Source organism: Amphiura filiformis, chromosome 7 (genome assembly GCF_039555335.1).
Source record: "Amphiura filiformis chromosome 7, Afil_fr2py, whole genome shotgun sequence".
Taxonomy (NCBI): domain Eukaryota; kingdom Metazoa; phylum Echinodermata; class Ophiuroidea; order Amphilepidida; family Amphiuridae; genus Amphiura; species Amphiura filiformis.
Window position 1 is genome coordinate 65,622,961 of NC_092634.1, and position 16,884 is coordinate 65,639,844.

Below are 16,884 nucleotides of genomic sequence, written 5' to 3' on the forward strand. Positions count from 1 at the left end.
CAAATTTGATTGCAAAGGTGGTTTCTAGAAAAGGGATACATTTTATTTTGTTGCAAAAGCCCTTCCATCCACAAAAGGCGAGACATAAAAAAAATAATAAATAGGAAGGCTTGAAAATTGTACCAAATCTATTCTTTTTGTTTCTATTCATCAACCCTTAATCCAAACCCAAATTGAAGTAATACTTGCACAATTAAAAAAAGCTGTTTTTCTCAAAAAGTGGATGGATGTAAGGGCTTTTGCAACAAAGCTTTTCATTTCGAGAACTTCACCACTTGATCTGAGGTGAATTACCCAGGTGAACCGCTCAAAAATATCTCCTGAGTTGGAGTTCAAATCGAGATCTACTATTGTCTGTCCAATTAACTTAGACACCCACTTTTTGTTACTTATTTGAAAAAATATCCACTTTTAAAGAAAGTCATGAAAGAAAAGTGTTAACATTCGCTGAGACCTAACGGGATTTTTGTGTTTCCAAAGCATTGAGTGAGAGTTTACCAGAAATTCTATTGAAATTGGAAGGTTTTTCTCAACACTTTAAAAATAATACGGTAGAAGTTGGGTACCATTATTTTGGAAGGTCTCATTATACAGATTTGTAGGTATGGTGATTTTGGATAGTGAATGGATTAATTAATTATACTCCTCACCAAAAACATTTTATAAAAATGAAAAATATAATTCAGTTCATAAAATGCAGACAGTGTTTCTAATTGGCATATTTATTCTTAGTGTATTAACTATAAGTGATCCCAGCTGTCCCTCAACCAATTACAACAATTCGGCGCGGTATTTGAATCTTCTTCTGTGCATGCTTTTGGCTTGGCCCAATTCTAAGAAAATACCAATTGAATACCTGAGTGGAAGAAGGGCCCAACTCCAACAAAACTGTTTTCGAGATATTAAGAAAAAGCTTAATATTTGGGAAAGTTTTATAGGGAGAATGTTTTCATCTTCAGGGACCTTTAATACATGAACATACAATTATTGGTAAATTATGCTTTACAAATCCACTTGATTACTCACGTTTTTAGACGTTTCATCTTCCTACGGAAGACTTCATCAGTAATGTGATGAACCAGCAACACTCCTACTCTCATCTCCAGAGGGTGTAGTTCTTTGCAATAGCTGGTCATATATATGATTGAGTGAGTATGTCCCTTCATCGCGGTTGATAACGTTGGCCCCCCCAACGGATTAGAGAAGCAATGTGGATCAGAAAACGGGGGGACATACTCACTCAATCATATATATGACCAGCTATTGCAAAGAACTACACCCTCTGGAGATGAGAGTAGGAGTGTTGCTGGTTCATCACATTACTGATGAAGTCTTCCGTAGGAAGATGAAACGTCTAAAAACGTGAGTAATCAAGTGGATTTGTAAAGCATAATTTACCAATAATTGATATCTACAATCCTGATGAACTTATTCAAGGAATGAACATACAATATTACATACATTCGAAATTATAAAAGATGTTTCCATGGCAACGGTACAGGTCTAAATACCAGCTGGAGTTGGGCCCTTCTTCCACTAATATACTGCAAGTACCAGTTCCGTAAGCAGATGTGTTATAAATAGCTACGGAAATTTGGTAATTATCCATTAATTACACAAATAGAAGCATGTAATATGTTTAGCAAGAAAGTTTATTGCAGTGAAAAGCAGATTTCATGGATGAGCAAAATTCCTCTTTAACCCAATATTTGTGGAAGAAGGGCCCAACTCCATGGAGTTGGGCCTTTCTTCCATGAAAACCATGATTAAATGTACGTAGAGGACTATTTAGAGAGTGAATTTTGGCTCATCTTTCACACACAAGGAAGAACAATCTGCTGGCAATAAAATGCTGGGTCTAACTCATTTTTGTAAACAATTGGAGTTGGGCCCTTCTTCCACTCAGGTATTCAATTGTATGCACTATAAATGTTCTGATGTTATTGATGAGGAGTATAATTCACAATACACTCCAGCCGCATAGTAACTTGCTCTATCATTTGTTATAATGCACCAGGGATATGCACCAACTGTGACATCTTTTGAGTTATAGAGGTTGTGCATGGAATTATTGATTGGCTCCAAACAAAGGATTTGAACCGGTGTCCTTCACCGAAATCATGGCACAGTGCAGTCCATTCAATCAAATATTGTCATCAACCCTATTTGATCGTAGTGTATTTGTTATGTGTGTGAGACGACCTCTCGCGGTAGATTGCATGCAAACATGCTTTTGTTGAATGCATTTGAGTAGACCGCCATTATTGTGAATTAGTAAAAGGATCAAAGAAAAAGGGGTGGAATCACTGATCAATATGCATGATTACAATGTTCAAACACCCCTTACTGTAAATAGATTATCCCATCAAAAGTTTCAAGTCATTAGGAATATTCGGCTGGACCCAGATATCTTGCTGTAAATCGGAGTAGACAAGGAAGAATATTTTTTCATCGCTTTACTAATAATTTCTGTTAGGTCTGACCGTGTTTAGCAACTTTTCTTTCATGACTTTTTTCCCAAGGTGAAAACTTTTCGAAATATATCCTAAAAACCGGGTGTCTAAGTTATTTGGACAGACAATACACTAAATGTCAGCAGTAATTTCAGTGGCATTATTATCAAGAGCTTGGAATGAATATGTTAAGAACAGGCTTCCTACTCTCCGTGTGCGCAATATCGTCTGATTCTACCAAAGACTCTTTCCGTCTTCCAGTGCTCACTATTGCAGAATCAGACATGTTCATATAGTCCAACTTCCGTTGATCTGGTGGCAATTTACCTAATTCGTGATCGGACGTTTGAGATTTGGATGGTTCTGCAGTGTCAAGACGGGAATCTTCTAAATTGGTATCATCCGGGATATCTTGATTGATGTTACCTTTACGTGGAGGTGCGTATAACCAGTTCGGATTTTCGCCAGAATCGTGATTTAAATTATCATTGTTACATTTGTGGAAGACACTAGCAGGTTGCAGGTTAACCTTTTCCACAGTTCTATCGATAAGATAACAATCAGATTTGTGGGATAATTTATTGCTTTGCAGGAGTCCACCTAGGGGAGGTGTCAGTTGTTTGACAGACAGTTTGTTTCGAGGTGAAGATAATGCATTTGATGTGTTTTTGTCACGAGGAGGCTGTCCTTCATGGCGATCGTGTTTTGTAAATTCACCATTATAGTCCAATTCATGAGGTATTTTCTCTGTCGAACGTTCATCAGATCTTTGAGAAGAAAGAACGGCATTTAGTCTCCGTTTGTAATCATACGATGCTGATTTATGGCTCAAAATATTATGATCCGAATGACTTGATAATTTACCGTATGAAACACCAGGTAAACTACTTGTTGGTATCTCTGGCATATCGGCGTTTAACGTTACCACCTTCAAGTTAGTATTAGGTTTCTTCTTAGCATCGCTTCCAAAGAAGAGTAAACTTCCTTGACGAGGACCTAACTCTGGAAGACAAGCTATACCACTCCCAATGCGTTCCTTACGCGCTTGATGCAATACAGTGTCCGTATATGGTCTGGTTGCGGTACGTCGACGATGATGAGTTGTATTAGGATGATTAGGAGTACTTAGAAACCGCATTACCTTTCTTACGCTTAGTCTATCAGGATCATGCTTGCTATGAGCCCGTCTTTTTTCTCGCTCCAGTTCCATTAATCGATTACTCTCGTATACTTCTTTTTGCGATTTCAATGCCAATTCTCCCGGAGTCAACGGCGCAGATTTTCGAATAACGGCTAGTCGTTGATCACTTGTACCTCGCGATAAACTAGGGCGTGGACTGGCGACTGACTTGGTTACAAATTCATTATTTGGCGAGATATTTTTCGATCCAGATGTTTCTCGGACGTCGCCTGATTTTTCTCTGGTTGTCGAGTTACTAGTACTTTCTTGAACATCTGTACTTGAGGGGTAAGTATTAGCTCCTTCTCTATACTTGGACACAATTGATACGTAATTCCCGTAAGTCGACGCATCTGGAGCACTTTTGATGCGGTTTGACTCCGATGATAGCACGGATGTTCGTCTTGAAAGAGACAGTTCAAGCGTCTTCCTTGTCGCAGCAAGAACAGGATACTTCAGTCGCCGCTTTGATCTAGTAGATTTGGATCTTGCCGACGAATACAAATCCGTACATGCATCTGAAGGCCTGTCTTTTCAGTACTTGATTTGATACTTTGAATCCGCAGTAGTGGCCTATCGCGGATCCAACTTCGTGATGAAAAGGAGTTCGAAGACGACATGACTTGTAACCTCATGCATCGCTCACATGCGGTCTCTTGTGGACACTTGTATCGTGTATGCTTTAGACTGGAACTCTCTGGCACAATGGTCTTGATCTATGACTGACACGTTCTTTTCCTATGAAAGCAAAACAAAGAGTGAAAAACTTGAAAATTCAGTTGTGTTGAAAATAAAATCGATTCGTTGCGAAGGACCAGATAACTGGAAGGATTCGACGATGCAAAAAAGCTCTTTAAGATATCAACAACTGTCACAGTTACCTCTTGAAGAGCCTGGTAAAAATTAAAACTACATGTAGGGCATATATAACGTAAAATACAAAGTGTCTAATTATTATTGGACGGGCTTGAACGGCCCGGACACATATCGCATAATGTGTCGTTAACTTGAGCAACAAAACATATGTTGATTTATGTTTGATATTGGAGACAAAAAATTGCAAAATGTACTGACTAAAGATTCCGATAGTATGTACTTTTTGAAAGGATTTCCTCCCGGAATTACTTTATCGGGAGAATTGCGAGCCAAGCGCAAGGAAATTGCATATTTTAATGCTTTAGTGAGCCAAACTGAAGTAAAAACTGAAAAAAAAACCCGAACCCATATAGATCTCATTAGTGTATCTCGGTTTGGCGGCCTTAAGGGTAGACAAGGTACTGTTGGTCGAAGCAGTTAAAAAATATCGATTTTCATTATGTAAATCAATATATTATTGAAAAATAAGACTTTGATGTTTTGCTAAAGTTCATTCTACAAACCATATACTTTCAAACCTTGATTGATTTATCGTTGATAATGAGTTATGTACGATTATGTAAGTGTTGCAGGTGTTTCAGTCCTCCTACAACATAACTCAAGAACCACAGGACCTACAAAAGTATATCTGTGATATTTGAATTCTTCTATACACTTGCTATGAAATGAGCCTCGGCAATGCGATTTTTGCCAAAGCTTACTACCATTCGCAAGAGCAGATGCTGTGAACTACCAAATCGCAACACTTTAAAATAGTGTCAAACCTGTAAAACTTGCACCAGTGACAACAAACGAAGTGCTTTAAGGGGGTACTACTCCCCTCGTTAAATGTGTGTCTATTTTTGCATTTTTAAAAGTAATAACACAGTGGTAACAAAAGTTATGTATATGATGATAGGGGCAAGGAATCCAATTACTATACTGGAATTGCAGTGACCCAAGACAAGCGGTTCGTTATTTATGATAAGAAATAGGTACCTCTAGTAGTTTTATGTACCTCATTTCCTATCATATATACTGAACCGCTTGTCTTGAGTCACTGTAATTTCAGTGTAGTAATTGGTTTCCTTTCCCCAATAATATACATAACTTTTGTTACCAGTGTGTTATTATTTTTTGAGAAAAATGCAAAAATAGTCACAAATTTACCACAAGGGTGTAGTACCCCCTTAAATGCGTTTAAAAACTTAAGATCCCGTCGATTGAAGATCCATGACCATAACCATAAGGAGGCTATATTTTTTCCGGAAAGAAAACAAAAATGTATGACCCCCCCCACACACACACACACACCCCACCCCTACACAGGCTAAAATTGTACTGAAATCAGTCTTAATTTTGAATAAAATAAACACAGAGCTACACACTATCTGTGGTCATCTTATGATATTTTGGTCATCAAAAATGCTAAAAACTGGTGCGATATCACCGAACAGAGAAAATCTGCTCCAAATTATATTTATTGATGCGCCGCTATTTTTGCAAAAGATATATTGTGTCCCTGGTAAGATCGACAATCAGTTATCCATAGAGTGTACTAGTACTTTGCATACTTACTACAAGGTCTGTTGCACATTGTAAAAAATACCTCACAACATATTTTTAGGTCCAAAGTAAAATCTCAAAACCACCGAGAAGAATGAAATAGACTACTTACTTGGCAGAAAGCTAAAACGTGTTTCTGCTGGAAGTAAAGCTTCTTGATCATGTTTGTAAAATGACGGTTCCACTCATCAGTCTCCACGATGTAGTCTCAGATAAATGTGACAACATGCATTAACACATTCAGTTCCGGTAAGTATACTTTGCTCCCGGACTTTGCTATCACCACTCATACCTACTCATTCAATATTTGCATTTTACGTCACAAATTCACAATAAGACCTTGTGTTCCCTATAAACAGTTCATTAGACCATTATACCTGCATGACAAAGGTAAATAATAAGAACTATTTTGCCAATAGTGATCGATTTTAATTTGCGGTAGTAATCAATACTTCTCATAAATGCACTGTGATAATGGCTATTGGAGAGAAAGTATTGATTTTCGACATTGCCTAGGGGGTTCACTCCAACACTTAAAAATTCTTAATAAGTTTTTGTTATTTCTCTCAAAATATATTTTCTATGGACATTTAATAGACATACCCGGGGACCTACCTTAATTGTAGAAAATGCTGGGTGAAAATGTGTTGAAACTAGGGTGATCTTATATAAATTATTATTTCGACACGCATTTATATCATAAATTAATACGGTTCCTACAATCCTATGGTTTATTATACTAGGCCTATATTAAAATTCAATATAACTTTCAAAGCTTTTCAAAATTGAAATCAAAATATATGTGTGGGTCAACCAGAGAAGATTGAATATTGTGAGATTTTTCCCATTTTTCTTCTCATCTTCGTCAGAGAAGATGATCTCCGCAGAACGACTATGACGAATTACAAGGTTTTGATATAGGGCCTACCATGTATACTGGAACTTGTACTTTTTTGGCAACTACGTTGCGTCTGACGCAACGTAGCGAGTTGCATAAAAGTAAGTTCCAGTATTTGATTTAATTTTAAAACCTTGTGATTCTAATGACTGGATGACTGAGAATATTCATTACTTTGACGCAAGACCGTTCCTAGGGATTTTGCCGCCCTAGGCAAAGCCTCTCCCTGCCGCCCCACCAAAGCATACAAAAAAAAGTGTCAAGGGGGTTACCCCCTGAAAACTCATCAGTTTTGACCTATTTGTATACTGCCCTTTTTTTCATCCGCCCTCATTTTTCTTCCCTTTTCTTTCTCCATTCCCGTTTTGTCTTTTTTCGCCTTTTTTTCGTTGTTTTTTTGCGGCCCTCTGCGTTTGCCGCCCTAGGCGACCCTAATGGTCGGAACGGCACTACTTTGACGAATTGCTGATACAGGGTTATACAGTATCGATATTCGATATTAAACTCGAAGCGCTTCCACACCTTTCTGCGTTGCTGAATGAAGAAACTATTTGGTTGAATTGGGAAGGGGGGAAATCCAATTAAGCCCTTTTGTTATAGGTGACTTCTTACATAGGCCTATTTGTACACTTTTGAAAAGGGTGACTTGGGGATCCATCCATGAATAAAACGCCGGTTCCGGCGTTTTATTCAAAATCTCGGATTTTGACAAAACTACAGCACCTATAGAGTCTTGATTTTTGCAGGGTATATTGGTTTAATAAATTACAATATAACCGTGTAAAAAATGAATTTTAAACAATCAGTGAGGGCGTCCTCCTCAGCAATTGTTATAATATGGCCAGGCCCGTACGCAGGATTTTTTGGGGGGGTGCTGATTTTGAAAAAGTGGACTTTTTTTCCAAAGGGGGGCGATTTTGTGAAAAGTGGACTTTTCCTCCAAATTTGGACCTTTTGACCAAAAAACGTAAAAACCTGATTTTTTTGCTCGCTACGCTCGCAAATTCTTTAATTGTGGAACTTTTTGTATACTTTTGCAAATTTGGGGAGGTGCGGTCGCACCCCCGCACCCCCCCTGCGTACGGGCCTGAATATGGCTTTAAGTTACTATACAGATGGCAGAAACAAAAGCTAATCAACAGGTATTGTAATCATTCGTGAGTTTTTTGTGGTTTAACGACACTTAAAGTGAGCAACTTGACTAGTATTAACACTAAATCAACACAACGTTCCTAAATAAACGAACGTATAGACGGAATAGTTCTCGCCTATGAAGCACCACAAACTTGCCATAAACTGGTATCACAAAAGTTTTTATTTATTTAGTCGATAAAACACCATATTGCTGTATTTAATCAAGCTCTCTTTCCTGAATTACTTGTTTGCATTTAGTATCCTTGAAGAGATATCAAGAACCGAATTGAGACGGACAGTTCCAAAAATAGAACACTCCTCTCTGCGCCAAACTCCAAGTGTTTCTAGAAGGCTGTTAGAATTTGAAACTGTTAATGCTAATTTATTGCACATTCTAAGGAAGCCTGATTACCTTTTTGAAATAGCCGAGTGAGGGGTTTTCAATTAAATATTTTTGTGCGTAAAAACTGAAGCATCATATGTATAAAACGAATATTAACTGAACATCATATAATATGATTCGTGATACCCAAGCGTGCTACAGTTTATGTGCTTTAGGAGGCAGAGAATTTAATTTTAATTTTATATACGCCAAAACATTTTTTGAATTTAGTGAAAATGAAGACTGAAAAGATCGTGAAAATTCTATGTAAAAATTACATTAGACCCCACCAAAATTTATTGTTTCGTTTTTATGGTAATCTAATCTTTTAATTCCTGAAATAAACTTTAGGGTCTAATGTGGATTTTTTTAATATAAATGGAAAAACCCAGAACGTCTATACAAGAAAAAATACTTGCAGTCCCGCGTGCAGTCCGGCGAGTAAAAATCGATATTGGTACATGTATTGTCATATTTATGTAGAAAACACAATTCTCAATAATTTAGCGCTATAATTCACATTGAAGATCATATATATTGCTCGGACAACATCATATCATTGGCAAGCCTATTATTATGAGGAAAATGACCAACTTAAGCGATGAGTTCCTTCGAACGAGACAGATTTGACCTAGAAAAAAAAGTTGACGGCATGAAATGAGATGTGCCTGCTTTGAGAGAAAGGACTATAAACATTCTCAATGCACAGAACGTATACTGTTGTTGTCAAAACTCTGAATTAAGTATTACAAATTTCATGGTTTTTAAACATGGATAAAATCAGTCGCTTCTTTTTTATATGTTAGTAAATTGTGATATTACATCTCATATGTATATCAATATCATGAGAAATATTTGGACTAAAAATAAAAATATATTTTGAGCTTAGAATTTCAGCGTGATCAATCTGAGACCAGCATATAAACCGTGTTACGTCCACAAATTCAGGTATCTGGTTTCCCTGTGCGATATTGCAATTCTATAGATTGCTTGCACAGCTGGAGGACAAACAATGCACTACTCCCTATTCCAGAAAAATACAGAACTAATTTTTTTGGATTAAAATATATCATCCTGTTTTGCCAAATGAAACTTAGCTAAATTACGGTGTACGACATGTGCCACTTTTGCCAAAAATTGTTTTATTTTTTCCAACAGATGTTTTACTTTTTCCAACAGATGTTTTATTTATTCCAACAGTTTTTGCCCAAAATTTCACTTAGGCCTACTTTTGCCACACATTTTTTCCAACAGTTTTTACTTTTGCCACAAATTTCTATACTTTTCCCCAAGATTTCACTTACTTTTGCCACAAATTTCTATACTTTTGCACAAATAAGTTGTATTATTTAATGAATTTCAACTTTAATTTTAAGTTTAAAAATATACACAGTCCTTTTGAAACGCGATATACCCGGTAGTGATTTGTTGTACGATAAAAAATAAGATATATTCTAAAAATATAAGGAATGCATTAAAAAAACAACCAGGAAAGTTTCCAGTTTGTGGTCAATTTAAAGAAAAAAACACGCGCTGGTGAATATGGTGAAATACACTTAGACTTCTACCGTGGTTATATATAAGTTATATAAGTAGTCATTTTGTCCGTCAACAATAAATAAAAATAAAACAATACACTTTAAAATATTAAGAAATGGCGTGGTTTTTTGTATTATATGAGGTTTTGCTCATTCTATTACGCGTATGAAAACGTGGTTCTATCAAGATAAGAAGTTTAGTATTAAGGGTAGACGAGGTATTGTTGGTCGAAGCAACCTAAAAATCGATTGGCATTATCTAGATCAATATATAAATTAACACCTTGTTGTTTTGCAAAAGTTCATTCTACAAATCGTATACTTTGCAAACTTGCTTAATTTATCGTTGTTAATGAGTTATGTACGTTTTACAAAAGTGTTGTTGTTTCAGCCCTCTTTACAACGTAACTCAAGAACCGCAGCACCTATAAGAGTATATCTGTGATATTTTAATTCTTCTACACGCTCGCTATGAATTGAGCAATGCAGTTTTTGCCAAAGCTCACTACCAATCGTAAGATGCTGTGAACTACCAAATCACAACAGTTTAAAATAATTAATAACCTTAATACGACGTATTTGCTGAACAGAAATGGACAGAAAAGGAACAGAACTAACGAAATAAGTAAGAGGGTATGATACTTTTTGGCAGCCATGATGTAACCACAACACAGCGTCATCGTCCCTATATCTTCGTGTCAAAAATTGCCGTGATAGTACGGCGAATCCTCTCGTTTTTCAATAGCTACGCATGGCGATTTTGTTCGAGATAGGCCGAGCGACTCAGGCTAAGCATAGTACGACTATCATATGAGATATCATCAAGTTCTATTCTACACATTATTACGATTTGCGCATGCTCTAGTATCCCATATGGTGTTGCTATTACAAGGAAATTCGATTTGTTTTAAGGTAAAACCAAGGTTTTGTTTTAAATACACTAACTTGAAATTAAATACACTAATTAGCGGCCATCACTGTTTGCTCTGGATACATTTTACTGCATTTTTGGCGTAACGATTTTTAAATCGAAAGTTAAAATTGTGATATATTTAATTTTGAGAATTACAATTATATAAAGGAACACATTTATGATCCAGGTGCGTGTATAATAGAAAATTCGATCACACGTGTATATCACAATGCATATGTAAACTTTCTTTATCTGTGTCAACAATAGAATATTGATCACCAACGGAGTATGAAGCTTTATGAAAAAACAAAATTATAATATAGCGTGTTGACACTGCACAAGACACTATCATAATACAGCAAATCGTAGATAACAGAATATGCAAATGATCCTTTGATTTTTACGCTGTTTACACCACCCCGTGTTTAATGTAAGGGTGCAGATTATTATCTCCTCATATTTACATGAGCAAGATGATGTTCTCATGAAGACAGGATAGTGGCGGATCGATAAGTACGGTGCAGTGTAATTTACCCATTACCAACTTCAAAGTAATGCATCATATTGCCTTAGCTCCAAAGCTGCAGCACTTATATTTATCCAACAGTCAAATATGTTGAAAAATCACTCATGAGATTAAACATTGACTTTGTTGTATATTTTACACCCTGCTACGATTGGTACACTCAGTCAGCAGGGGTGTGTTTATGCATAGTGCAGCGCATTGCAACGCTACGATAGTAGGCCTACACGATGTTAATTTGAGATATACACACAAAAATGAAATATTTGCAATTAAAAACTCGTGTTTTTGAACGATTCTGAATTTTATCAATGAAAATGCAGCGATGACGTCATTGGGTTAACGATTTCCAACTGCTGATTGGTTGATTGCCTCACACTGTCAGTGATATGTGCATGCACGGTACGAAATGATTTTTCGTATGGGTAAAATCAGGGATATATCCCTGATAAAATACACTGTGCGGTGAGGGTGCGCCCAGACTCCCGGGAGACATGCGGCCTATTTGCAGCAATATTAGCCCCCACGGTAATTGGGCCGTTTTTCAAAATAATGGTGACATCTTGGGTAAACTTATGAATTATATTCGAATAATATGAACTGAATAAATCTACAAAGAGTAATGGCCTGCTATGCTGGAGATAGATAACCCAAGTATTAATAATGATCAAAGTAATCAAGTGAAATTGACTGTAAAATGATGCATTTGCTCAAATCTGTGAAATCTGAATTTTTACGCTCGAAATGAAATAGTACTTAATTCATCCAAGCAAGCAGCTATTAATCCCCAAAATATCCCGTTTTACTCTGTATATACGTCGTTATAGTTTGATCAGCTCGTAATAGGCGGGAAATGTTAGACTTTTTTTACAAAGTATAGGACTTGCGTAATAATTCATGATGCTTCTGGTGAGATGTCACTGAGATTCTCAAAATAAACTATTTTGATATTAACTATTTTGATATTAATGCTCTGCGTGCTAGCCATGCGCTTCAACGGAAAAAGTTCAAGTTTTGAAATATTTTCTCAAAATATCAAGAGCTATCTTAAGAACTACTGAACCAATACTAGGCTTGTTTGTACTCATTTTAATGCATTTTTCATGCTGATTCCAAATATGGTCATGAAAATTTACATTTCTGAAATTTTGAATTAAAAAAAATTGAAACATGTCGTCTGCAGTCGACACCCGCGTGAAGAGAGTTAATCCGCGTAGTTATAAGGCCTGCCGATTACGAGCTGATCGAAGTATAGAGACGTCAGTAACTTCATTCTACAATTTGTTGCAAGTAGTCATAACATGCAATTCTTCAAATGACGTTCTCTTAGACATGCATTATGTATTTTCTCAATTTTGTATGTGTTGTGATCATTACAAGTTGTTGCTGGAAACATGGAAAATGCTTCACGCCAAGCGATGAGGGTAAGTTTACTTTATTCATAACCTCATTAATAAACGCGATGCGTGCGATCCAATTACATTTAGTTATTTGTGAAAACGCGAACGCAACTCGAGGTCATTAATATCTCACAATTGACCGCAAAATGCGTAACTGTTCCAATGACGCACACAATTGGCCGGCGTTTGCGTGTTGTTGTGCGTCGAACAAACTACGCGCGCGCTGGCTGCCGTATTTGGATTGCTCGCTACCATATTTGCACGGATTGTGATAAGCACTTTTGTTATTGGTCGTCCTGTTTTAGCCTGATCGATTTTTGGAAAGGGAAGATGTAAAAATCATCTATTTTTATAAACTTTTGAGCAAATTTTTGCGTTATTTTTCAAGGTGAAGAGATTAATGCGTAAAAGAATAAGCAGAATATTTGTTGTCAATGCAAGCCATTTCAAGCCTAATATCCAAAAAATGTGACTTTCCTTAGTTAGGGCAAGGGGCTTTGGCCAAAATGTGGTTTAATAAAACTTTTAAAAGGGAAATCCGGTCTCAGTTGAGTGGTGTTAGTGAAATATTGTTATCTTAGCATGAAATTTCTCTTATTGTTATCTTAGCATGAAATATTGTTATCTTAATAGTTTTGAGGGTTGACCCTATGTCACCTTTTCAGTTTTCAACGTCTGAACTTCCTCCCTCTCAGCCTGCCAAAATTTGCCCCCCCTTTAAGACTGCCACCAAAACTCCACCCTTTTGCACGTGCCAAATTTGATGGATTTGCAAACCTTAAATGGTCTATTAAGTTCAGAATTCTTAAAGCAAATCCAATTTTGATGTTACATACCTCGATCAATGACAGTTTCGTGCTAACACTTAGCACTTTCTCAAATTGAATGACCAATCCCTGCACATCGACGGCTGCTACCTGCTGGAGCTGACGTTGTGGCGCAATTGTTTTAGGACAAGTCTATATATGTGCGGAAAAAGAGTTCCCTTCGTCTCCAGACTTTTGGCCCCCATCTTCAGAATCAAATGGCTTCTTTGAAAATCTCTTCTTTCTGTTCTCAGTTCTCAGTCTTCCATTACCGGGGAGGATAACAAATCGGCAATAACTGACCAGGTCCTGAGGAAATGGCCGTCAGTTATTGGATGGGACAAATCAGAAATCAGACTCAAAGAACATAAAACAGAAGCTGAAAAAGCTTCCAAGAAAAGCCTTCAAGACACAAATCAGAAATCAAAGACAGAGAACAGAACAGAAAGAAGAGATTTATCAAAGAAACCATTTGGATAAGGAAGAGGGGGGCCAAAACACTCAACAGAGACGAAGGGAACTACTTTCTTCCGCACATATATGACCAAGTCCTAAAACCAACAGCGCCACCAACGTCAGCTCCAGCAGGTAGCAGCCGTCGAGGTGCAGGGATTGGTCATTCAATTTGAGAAAGTGCTAAGTGTTAGCACGAAACTGTCATTGATCGAGGTATGTAACATCAAAATTGGATTTGCTTTAAGAATTCTGAACTTAATATTTCATTGACAATCCTGATGAACTTATTTGCGGATCTACTTAAATGGTCTACATATAATGCGAGCACAACGAACTGGACAATTTGTATATTTAAGCTTTTCCGTAATGTTTTCCTATAAAGCCTTCTTAAGTTCTTAGAGTATTTTATTAAAAAGGTGCCTCATGAATGTATCAACAATCGCTTGCCCTCCCCCTCCCCGATGTTGACTGTTGTTATTCTGGTATAAACACAAATAATGACACAGGAGGTTTATTTCATTTATTCATTTCTTTTTAATAATTACAACTTGTTTGAAGTGCAATTTTGTTGTTGACACTTGATGTCAACAATGCCCATAAAGCAGTGCGAGAAACTTCACGATATCTTCATGGTAGAAATCGCCATGGTAGGTTGAATCCACAGCCACGCATGGCCATTTTATTCCGACCTTATGAGACGCATAATTAGCCAAGTGACCTGACTAAGGCTACTGACAATAGCCGGGGTAATTGATTTCTCGCTGTGTGAGTAAGCTTGTATACGACATTGCGGTCAATGGTCATACTGCCTCCACTGGAGTAGTGAGTGCAGCTATAGCCTGCGCGCTGTAGTCCATACAGGACCAACGCAATATAAAATTAGAATTTTGGTCAGATTTTGAGTTCAAAAGTTTTGTTTCTCTCACTGATGACGTCATATGATTGACAGAATGACGTCATGTAACTTGCTGATGCCCAGGGGGCGGCACTACATCGTAACATCCTATGACGTCATTCTGTCAATCATATGACGTCATCAGTGAGAGATATCACGATTGTAGACAAGATATCAACACAGCATCACCATCTGCTGAAGACGCTAGTCGGACTAGTGAAAACGTTCCAGGTGAGCGAAAAATAGTGTAGTGTTGAAGTTAAAACTTTAATTCATTTTATTTACCACTACGTATGAATATCCACTCGTAGAATTTAAATTTGTTTCTATTTATCCAGATGCCCGGCTTATAAACCAAAGCAGCATACTACGCGTAAGATTTAGCGGGAGTTTTGGGCGCATGAAGATAGACCATGTCTTTTCAGGAAATCCAGAAGTTTTGCTTAATGGTACGAAGTGGATTAAAACCTGTATATCTGCGTCTTTGACAGAGACTTTGGATCTGCTTTGTGAAACACTTACTCCTTTGGTTCTGTCAAATGGAATTGATGATGGTGTCAATGAAGAAATCCTTTACGAAGGTTCGCGCCTCCTTCTTCTCCATGGATACGACAAAGATAATCAGGAACTATTCAGCTATTTATTCGAAGGATACAGTGAATGCAGAGATATAGACAATACTGAAATTCAGGATGCTAATTCTATAATATGTCATAAAGGTAATTAAATTATTAATTTTATTATTATTATTATTATTATTATTATTATTATTATTATTATTATTATTATTATTATTATTATTACTATTATTATTATTATTATTATTATTATTATTATTATTATTATTAAAGTTATTGTTTTTGTTCCACGCAGATTTGATGGTGAACGGTAGACCAAGTGTTCGTTTGTTAGAAGGTGGACACAGTTGTCGTGGTCATTGTGATGAAGGACCCGTCTCCCCGAACATCCGCTCATACCGATGTTATTGCGATCCTATTTGTACATTGTTTTGGGACTGTTGCTTTGACTATGATGTTGTTTGCCCTCCAAACAAATCTTCCACAATAGGTGATACTATCATTTTAGAGGATTTTAGAGATTTTCATTTATCGTCATGTTCTAATATCTTCAAACTTGATCAAGCTGTTGTCATGGTAACTAAATGTTCACCATCTTGGAAAAATATATTTGTCAGAGAAAGATGCGAATTAACCGATTATAATATGACCTTGTCATTAGGTTGGCCAATAATTCACGTGACTAGTAACCTTTTATTTAAGAATATTTATTGCGCTGTATGCAATATGATAAATCTATCTGAAATTCTGCTTATGCGTATGAACGAAACACGGCAAACTCATTTTGGAAAGGATATAGAAACTATACACATAAATCACGACCTAAGACTTTGTGATTCCTCGGTTCGTAGTCAATGCCCGCAGGATTATCAAAACATATCGATAAGTTCAGCATGCGATAGCAATTACCAAGGACTAATTTTTTGTGGCAAAAACCAAGACCAAATAAAACGAATTGATGAAAAACCATTAGGGGACTTTGGGGACAGAATACTCTATAAGAATCCACATTGCGCGAGCTGTAACAAGAAAACTGATGGCGTACCATATTGCGAGAATGATCCATATCTCTGGCCTCGTCCTTCTTTTGCCCTTACGCCTCTTCCGTCATATGAAATTATCTGGAATTTCAGACCCGTAAGCAGGAATGAATTTGATCAAGGGGATTATTTATGTATTAAAAGCGAAATATATGATTCCGTGAGTAAAACTTGTCGTCCAATAACTTGCTTAGAAGGTTTTACAAAAGATGGGGAGAAATGTGTTCCGAATTATGAAATGCCTTGGGTCATACAATTTTTTTTTTA